Source organism: Gossypium hirsutum, chromosome D10 (genome assembly GCF_007990345.1).
Source record: "Gossypium hirsutum isolate 1008001.06 chromosome D10, Gossypium_hirsutum_v2.1, whole genome shotgun sequence".
In the NCBI taxonomy this organism is placed as follows: Eukaryota; Viridiplantae; Streptophyta; class Magnoliopsida; order Malvales; family Malvaceae; genus Gossypium; species Gossypium hirsutum.
The window spans coordinates 26024367-26033016 of record NC_053446.1 but is presented as its reverse complement, the minus strand read 5'-3'; the positions used below and the strand labels follow the sequence as shown (position 1 = coordinate 26033016).

Here is an 8650-nt window from a genome sequence, read left to right as displayed (position 1 = left end):
TTAATGGAATTTCATTTCTCTATTCATCTGCCCATACATCTAGCTTGCCATAACTACCTTGATGCTCGAACACTGAAATGTCCCCTTCGTAAGGCCCGAGGCTTCATACATCATGGTTTGCACCCAACAATACTATATGGTGGCATATGAAAGCACTATTTCACAAATCCTAACTCCATCTAACTCGTCAATAATTTTCCTCCGTACTCCACAATTTATAAGCACACATGCACATACATATGATCATATAAACATAATAACATGGAGCACACCAATCTTAGATATGTATTATCGCACTCATTCTATGCATTCCGACACACATGCGGATACTCAATTACCTATTCAACCTTGTGTATACATAACATTTTTAACAATAGAGATCCTATATCATCACAGACTTCATTTTGGACTCAATATAAATTCTTATCAACCATTCGACATCCCATAAATGGGGTATAGAAACTCACCTAAATTTCCCTTATTCTTGTCAGCTTAGCTTGTCCAATCGGCAGAGTCCCTTTTCGTTCTGACAGCTAAGCATGACAGCCACTTACCGGTTAAACTAGAGGCGGTAAGTCCTTAAAAACTCGTAATCATTAATTGTACAAAAGTTTTTAAGAATCTTTACTCTACTTCTTCCTTCAATCCACAAGCACCGAGAGCCAAGGAAACTTACTAGTTCTTAATTTTCTCTACTTTCAGACTTCAAATCAGACGACAACCTCAACAGCAGAGCTTTCTTCAATTACATCTTCTCATTCTTCAGAACGATTAAAGAAAATGATGCTTTAGAGAGAAAAACTAATAAAAAGAGTTGAGAAAATTCTGTCTCCACGCATGCCCATATATATATTCCTTTGGCACGATTTTCATCGATCAATACAATTATTCATCTTTAATTATTGTCTCCCATAATGGAATCACTCGGTTCCATCCTAACTAAACTAGAATTAAAATCCAATTATTTACTTATCAGTCATAATTTTTCCCAAAATTCTAGGTAAAGTCTGCCAATTTTCCACGAGCTCAATTTTGTCCCCAAATCTCCCTAAACTAGAGTTCATTTAAGAATCCGAGTGTGATAGCCCCTAACCCTTAAAGAAAATTTTGTCCTATAAATTTCGTCTCCTACCTAAATGTTCGAGGCGGGCTCCAAACTAGTTTTCCCTTATCTCAGATAATTGTCTACATGCCTAGGGGCAGACACCTCTACTATCTCCAATTTTCACAACGCGACACTCGCACTTATAAATTCATCTTGAACTTATTTTGTTCAAACGACAACTCTATCCTTACTCTATGTAGGGTAGTCAACTACACAAGGATTATTTCACAATCATTCTGGCAGATTCTTACTTACACCATCAACCCGACATTTTGCTTCACACAAAAATAGCGGGGGAGTTTTAGATTAACATGGGTCATCTGATGGGTACTCGATAAATGACTAGCTTTGCTGGACATTCCTAGTTTTGAAGTTATCGAAGGGTTCAAGAAAAATCTCTTTGACTAGACAAGTGTCAAATACATATTTAAGAATTTGAATTGTTTACTTCAAATTAATAAAACTTCCTTTAGACGCTCGACTATTTAAATCAGGAAGCAGGGGAGGGAGGACTTTCATCTGTAATTATTCTTCAACTCCTTATTGACTAAGTTTCCTTCTGAATCCCTAGTTTCTCTCTTAGCTGTCTCCAATGTCCTTGTCCGAGTTCCTTTCCTTTCTTCCTTTAACCACTTCTAAGCAAGTTTTCCAACTAATTTCTTAAGTCTTTTTTGTTTCTTTCATCATCCCTCTAAAATGGTTATAATCAAACACAGTTATTGCAAGAGTAGTAACCTTCGTGACAGTGATAGTAAGAGGGATCGTAGGAGTGACAAAAAAGGTGATGGGGTTAAACCCAACAACCGTGGGGTAAGTACCCTAATGGAAACCTGATAAGTGATAAAAGAAACATATTTTAATCTCGTTCTTAATGCGTTTTTGGATGATTAATTATGAAATTAGTGAATTTGATGCTCTTAATCCTTTAAATTCATGTTTCTATACTTAGGAGAGTATTTGGGAGCGAAAGGAGTGAAAAATGAGCCAAAATCGGACAAATAGAGTTATTTTCAAGAGCATATTGCCTGGGCCTTTCCACACGGGCAAGATACATGCCCGTGTGAACCACATGGGTTGGACACACAACCATGTACTAGACCGTGTCCATTTCGCAACTTGAATTCCAAATGCACGGAAAAACACAAATTTTAGGCTTGAAGTTTATAAATACCAATTAGAAGAAGAGAGGAGGGAGCCATCAGAGAAGATCGAAGAAAAAACTCGAAGAACACCGTTAGGAGCCAACTCTAAAGCGGATTTCCATCAAGATTGAAGGTCTTTTAATTTTTCTTGAAGTTTTTATGAGTTTCTTTATTATTTGTGGTTTTTCTAACTTTGAGATGTTTTTATACACAATTATGAACTAATTCCCTAGATACCTAGGGAGGATGAAACCTATGATGAATTATGTTATTTAAATTTTGTTTTACGTGATAAATACTTAAATCTTATTCTAAATTATGTGTGCTTATTTCTTGTTTTAATATTTTCGGTTAATATTCATGTTCAATGTGTTTAATCAGAGGAGTAAAAGTCCCTGTTTAAGAGTAGATCTAGCATAATTGAGTGGAGTTGCATGCAATCCTAGAAAGAAGACGACATAAATCTATCGAAATAGAGTCAAATCTAATAGGGAAATCCATAGATCGAGTTAATATCACAATAGGGGTTTTAATAAAAAGAAGTTTCAGTTAATGAACCTAGAGTCAGTTGCTCTTACTCTCGAAAGAGATATTAACATAATTTAAGGATTTCTATGGATCAAGATACCAAGTGAATAAATCATTTAAATCAAGTTCATAATAAGATGAAGTCTAGGTGGATTATTTCCTGGGTATTATTTCTCTCCTTGGTTATTATTCATTTATTTTTCCCGATTTATTCTTTGTTAAGTTCTTAGTTAAATTAGTTTAGTAATTTTAGCTTAAGAACACATCACTCCAATTTGTTGGCTAAATAGCAGGAAAACAATAATTATTAATACTTTTAGTCCTAGTGGAAATGATATCTCTACTCACCGTAGCTAAACTATTGTTCGATAGATGCGCTTGCCTTAGTCGTATTTTAGTTTAATTATGTAAAACATACACATCAAGTTTATGGCGCCATTGTTAGGGACTAAAGTATTAGGAGCACTTGATTTTTATTAATTTAGCCATTTTATTTTATTTTTATAATTTTGTTTTTAGTTTAATTTTTACATTCTAATTTTTCTTTTATTTTCTTCTGGTAGGTTCTTTGGGTTTATGACTAGAAGGAACTCCTCGGGACCATTGCTTTTCGATAGTAAAATTGAAAGTATTGCTTGCAGAAATCAGAGAGAAGCAAGGCAAGGTCGAAAAATTATAGTAGGTGAACAAGAGGACAACATCATTACCGAGGAGATAGGTGATAATCAGAATATTCAGCTACCTCCTGCAGTTGCTACAGGCCCTATTCCTTATACTATGTACAATTATACCAAACCCACTCTGACTAGGGCTGAATCGAGTATTGTGCGACCGACCATTGCTGCAAATAATTTTGAACTGAAGTTGAATACAATTCAGATGGTACAACAATATGTTCAGTTCGATGGTTTGCAAGACGAAGATCCAAATACTCATTTGGCCAATTTTTTGGAAATTTATGGCACTTTCAAAATTAATGGCGCCACTGATGACGCCATTCGCTTACGGTTATTCCATTTCTCATTGAAGAACAAAGAAAAATAGTGGTTGAACTCTTTACCACGAGGTTTCATCACTACATGGGCTCAAATGACCGAGAAATTTCTGCTAAAGTATTTCCCACCGGCTAAAAAATTCAAGTTGAGGAATGAAATCTCTTCCTTTGTTCAGATCAATTTAGAGACTTTATATGATGCATGGGAAAGATGCAAGGATCTATTGAGACAGTGCCCTCATCATGGGTTACCTCTATGGTTACAAGTTCAAACCTTCTACAATGGTTTGAATCCCTCAACTCGGCAGTTAATCGACGTAGCAGCCAGTGGAACACTAAACAATAAAACACCCGAAGCAAATTATGAGTTTATAGAGGAGATGACACTGAATAATTATCAATGGCAAGTCATTAGAACAAAGCAGCCAATGTTTTTAATGTAGATGTAGTCACCATGTTATCAAACCAAGTAGAATTACTAAATAAGAAAATTGATGATTTATATCCTTCTATACAGGTAAATCCGGTGATGCAATGCGATACAAATAGAGGTAGAATGAATAATTCAGAATGTTTACCCTTCGATCCAAGCATAGAGAACGATCAAATCAATTATAGGGGTAATAATTTAGGCCTCAAAATAACCCTTATAGTAATAACTACAATGCATGTTGGAGGAAACATCCAAATTTCTCTTGGGGTGGTCAAGGAAATCAGATAGCACAACTCCTTCCAAGCTTCCAACAACCACCTTATCAGCAAGAGAAGAAGCTGAACCTTGAGGAGATGTTGACAAAGTTTATCTCGGTGTGAGAAACTCATTTCTAAAAAACTGAGGCAGCACTGAAAAATCAACAAGCACCGATTTAAGGGCTCAAGAACCAAATAGGTCAGGTTGCTAAGTTAATTTCGGAAAGACCACAAGGTAGCTTGCCTAGTAAGACTGAAACTAACCCAAGAGAGTAGCTTCATGCAATTACTATTCGAGACGAAGAAGGGTTAGTTGAATCTGAACAAGAACTGAGATAAGAAATTATTGTGAACAATGATGAGGCTGTGGAAGATAGGAAAGAGTAAAAGTCGGTTGGTAAATAATATAAAACTTGTGCCATATCCTAAAGTGACAAAGAAAGACCACACAAACGAACAATTTGGTAAATTTCTCAAACTCTTAAAAAAATTACATATTAACTTACCGTTTGTTAAAGCTCTTTCGCAGATGCCAAATTATGTCAAATTTTTAAAGGATCTGTTAGAAAACAAGAGGAAGTTAGACGATTCATCGACTATGGAGCTCAATGTAGTTTGCTCGGCGATCCTCCAAAATAAACTACCCAATAAAATAAAAGATTTAGAGAGTTTTACTATTCCTTATCTCATTGGTAGTTTAAATATTGATAATGCCTTAGCTGATTTAGGGGCCAGTATTAATGTCATGCCCTAAAAAATGTTTAAACAACTAGGTCTTCGAAAATCTAAACACACTTGGATGATTATTCAATTAGCGGATAGAATCATCAGATATCCTAGGGGTGTTATTGAGTATATGTTTGTTAAAATAGGTAAATTCATATTCCCCGTTGACTTTGTTGTGTTGGACATGGATGAGAGTAGTGAGGTACCACAACTAGGACTATTATCAATATTGGTACGGGTGAACTAGTGCTTCGTGTAGGTGACGAAAAGATTATTCTCCAAGCACGTGATTCTGTGAGTGTCTCTAGTGATCGGGATGATTTTAAATATTCTGTTAATGTGAGTAACCATGTGGCTCAACCTTATTTGTAGGAAATCCCTTGAGAAAACAAGATGGAACAATGTTACCATCAAGGTGATAGAAACCAAACAACATTCGAAGAGAGAATGTTACAACTCGATGAACTGGATAAATGACAAGTACATGTTAAGGAGAAACCGAAAGAACACGATGAAGAGTCAAAGCGACGCTATGACGAGCATGTGATGAGAACAAACCAATTTAAGGTGGGGGACAAAGTATAGCTAGATAAAACGGATCCATGAATTTCCCCTTCGGGACTTGAGTCAAATAGGTCAAACCCATTCACGGTACTGATGTCTTCCCATACGATACAGTCGAGGTAACTCATTCTAAGTTTGGCACATTGAAGGTAAACAGTAGTCGACTCAAACCTTATCTTGGTATAAAAATTGATAATGAGGAAGAGGAGCTTTGGCTCCGAGAACCACAGTAACCGTGCACATACAAGGTAAGTCGAGCTTAGACTCTAGATAAGCACTTCTCAAGAGGTAACCCGAGTGTTTACCATTCTGCTAATTCTTTTGATTTTATTGCATGTTATTTTTAAAATTAATTAAATTAATTTTTAAATTGAGAAGAATATGTTTTTGACCCATATGGCCACATACAGGCGTGTCATTGGCCGTGTGAGTCCTGGGACTTAATGTTTCCAAAACTCAATTGTTACTCGGCCTAAGGTGTCTCACACGGCTGTGTGGCTCACACGACCTGGATAGATGGATGTGTCCAAGGCCATGTGAGCACTGGAGTTATTTTTCAAATTTAATTACAAGATAGAGATTTACACGGGCTATAGACATGGCTGTGTGCGAGACACGACCTCTCACACAAGTGTGGGAGAAGCGAAGGCATAGCACACATGGTGGTATGTGCCACAAATCAGAACACATGGACGTGTTTGAGGTCATGTGAACACTGAGCTTTGAATTTCGAATCATACGGGCTGAGGGAGCCCCATACGAGCAAATGACACGACCGTTGGCCCTACACAAGCCTAAACATGACAATGTCCCCCTTTTTAACCCAAACCCTAATTTTTTCTCTTTGTAGCATCCCAATACCCAGCCTAGGAGTTTAGACTGAATTTCGGAGGTCACATTGATCACCGAAGTGACCATGGGAAATTTTAGTTTAAAAAACCGAAAAACATTACAGTATTTAAGTTCCGTAAAAACTCTTAGATGTAAAATCCTAGTGTTACAAAAAAACCTCAATCCAAAGTACGCTTACATGTATTTAATACAAAAGTTCATACCATAGTTTTCAAAATAGTACTTTAACTAATTATTTACAACGCGTAACTTCGAGATCTCCGGTGTGCCGAGTCTAGCATCAGAATTCGAAAATATACCTGAAAGGGGAAACACTAAGGGGTGAGATACATGAGCTCAGTAGGAGTTCGAGACATGACTAACAATAGAATTACAGACTGGAATTCTGGATAAAAGTACAACAGTGAAACATACTTACAGAGATATACAGAACCAAAATGTATACACGAAGGGAACATCCCAAACAAATGTACTCAAGCAAAGCACTTATCATCACACACAGTGTTACAAAACGCCATTACACGCAAGAACAGTAAAAAATGATAAGTCAAACAGACAGAATGCAGACAAACAGACTTACACCCAATCACTTTATCAGATACTTATGAATGCAGTCAAGTAGTGAAAACCCACCCATCCAGCCAAAACACCTTTCCGTCCTCCGATCACACCCTAATAGAATTGTTTAAGCTCATCCAACTAGACACACTACATAGGACCTTGAAAGGCCCATCCAACCCTACACACCATGTATGTGGACTAAGCCACTGAGATAATGCTACGCAGTAAAGCTGACGTATATTCAGTACAGTGTATTATGGTAAATCGCTGTACAGATATGTTGCAGTTAAACTACCAGATCAGATCAGAATCAGTCTTCCTTCTCTTCACAACCAAACCCCAAATCATGATACAAACACAATAATGTACACCAAAAGTGAATAGTCACACAGACAAAAAAGGTCATAAATAGTTAGTCAAATACAGAATTATGTGCGATTGTACAAAAGTACACACTCTTTGGAATCAGACACACCGAATCAGAGTACAAAATCAGAATGCTCTTACACATACAAACTTAATGTCAAATTTCTTCATAGTTATCAGACACAGTTTCGTTTCACAAAGCACATTACAAACACGAACTATCAAATAGAATGTTTAGCACCACGCTTGCAGTTAATCACACGACCCTAAGTAGTATCAAAGTCCTTAATTCTTATACAGAGGCCCCAACAACAGTTGAACGACACAAGAAACATAACAAATAACTAATGTTACAGAACAAATATTTGCGAAACAGGGCCACACGGTCATGTGCTCCTGCTGTATGGAAGTGCTTCTACCGTGTGGGGGGTCAACACACCCATGTGGAGAGGCACACGCCCGTGTGAAAGGAGGCACACGGCTGTGTGGCTAAGGCACACGCCTGTGTAACCTTGGGATATTGTCGTGTGATCCGGCCGTGTAACTCTCTGTCCGTTTGTGCTAAAATAGGGTTCAGGGCAAACACAGCCATGTGAGGGTCTCACACGCCTGCGTGAGATCCTTAAATCCCCAGATTGGCCACACGACCGTGTGGCTAGGTCGTGTGGTATCAAACCACATAACCCTATTTCCCAAATACACATGCCCATATGAAGAAAGGACATGGCTATGTGGAAGTGGACTAAAATCCCCAAATTGGCCTACGACTATGTGGGCCCAAAATTTACCTGAAAACCCAAAATTCCAAATACACACGGCCGTATGAACTACCCATGTGGGGGCACACGCCCGTGTAGCCACCCGTGTGGTCACAAAAGCACACAGAAACTGGCTAAAATCTCAGTTTTGTGACATCAAAACGAACCCCAGTCGTTAACCCTTATAGAAATCCTCCAAATTCAACAACAATTTCATGTTGAATATAAGTAGCTTAGAACACACACAGAAATTGCTGAATTTTACTGCAATTTGGTACCAATTACACATTTTAGTACACATTCGAAATTATCGAATACTACATAATTGAATTAAAAAATGAAAAATAGAAGAAAATAGATTTGA

At 37.4% G+C, this 8650-nt stretch overlaps 1 non-coding gene across 1 annotated transcript; it reads right to left on the bottom strand.

Moving 5' to 3' along the window:
- Positions 1–3912: 3912 nt before the first annotated feature.
- On the bottom strand, positions 3913–4019 carry LOC121222694 (small nucleolar RNA R71). Its single transcript, XR_005920056.1, has one exon. It is a non-coding gene; the product is annotated as a small nucleolar RNA R71 (small nucleolar RNA).
- Between the last annotated feature and the right edge of the window lie 4631 nt (positions 4020–8650).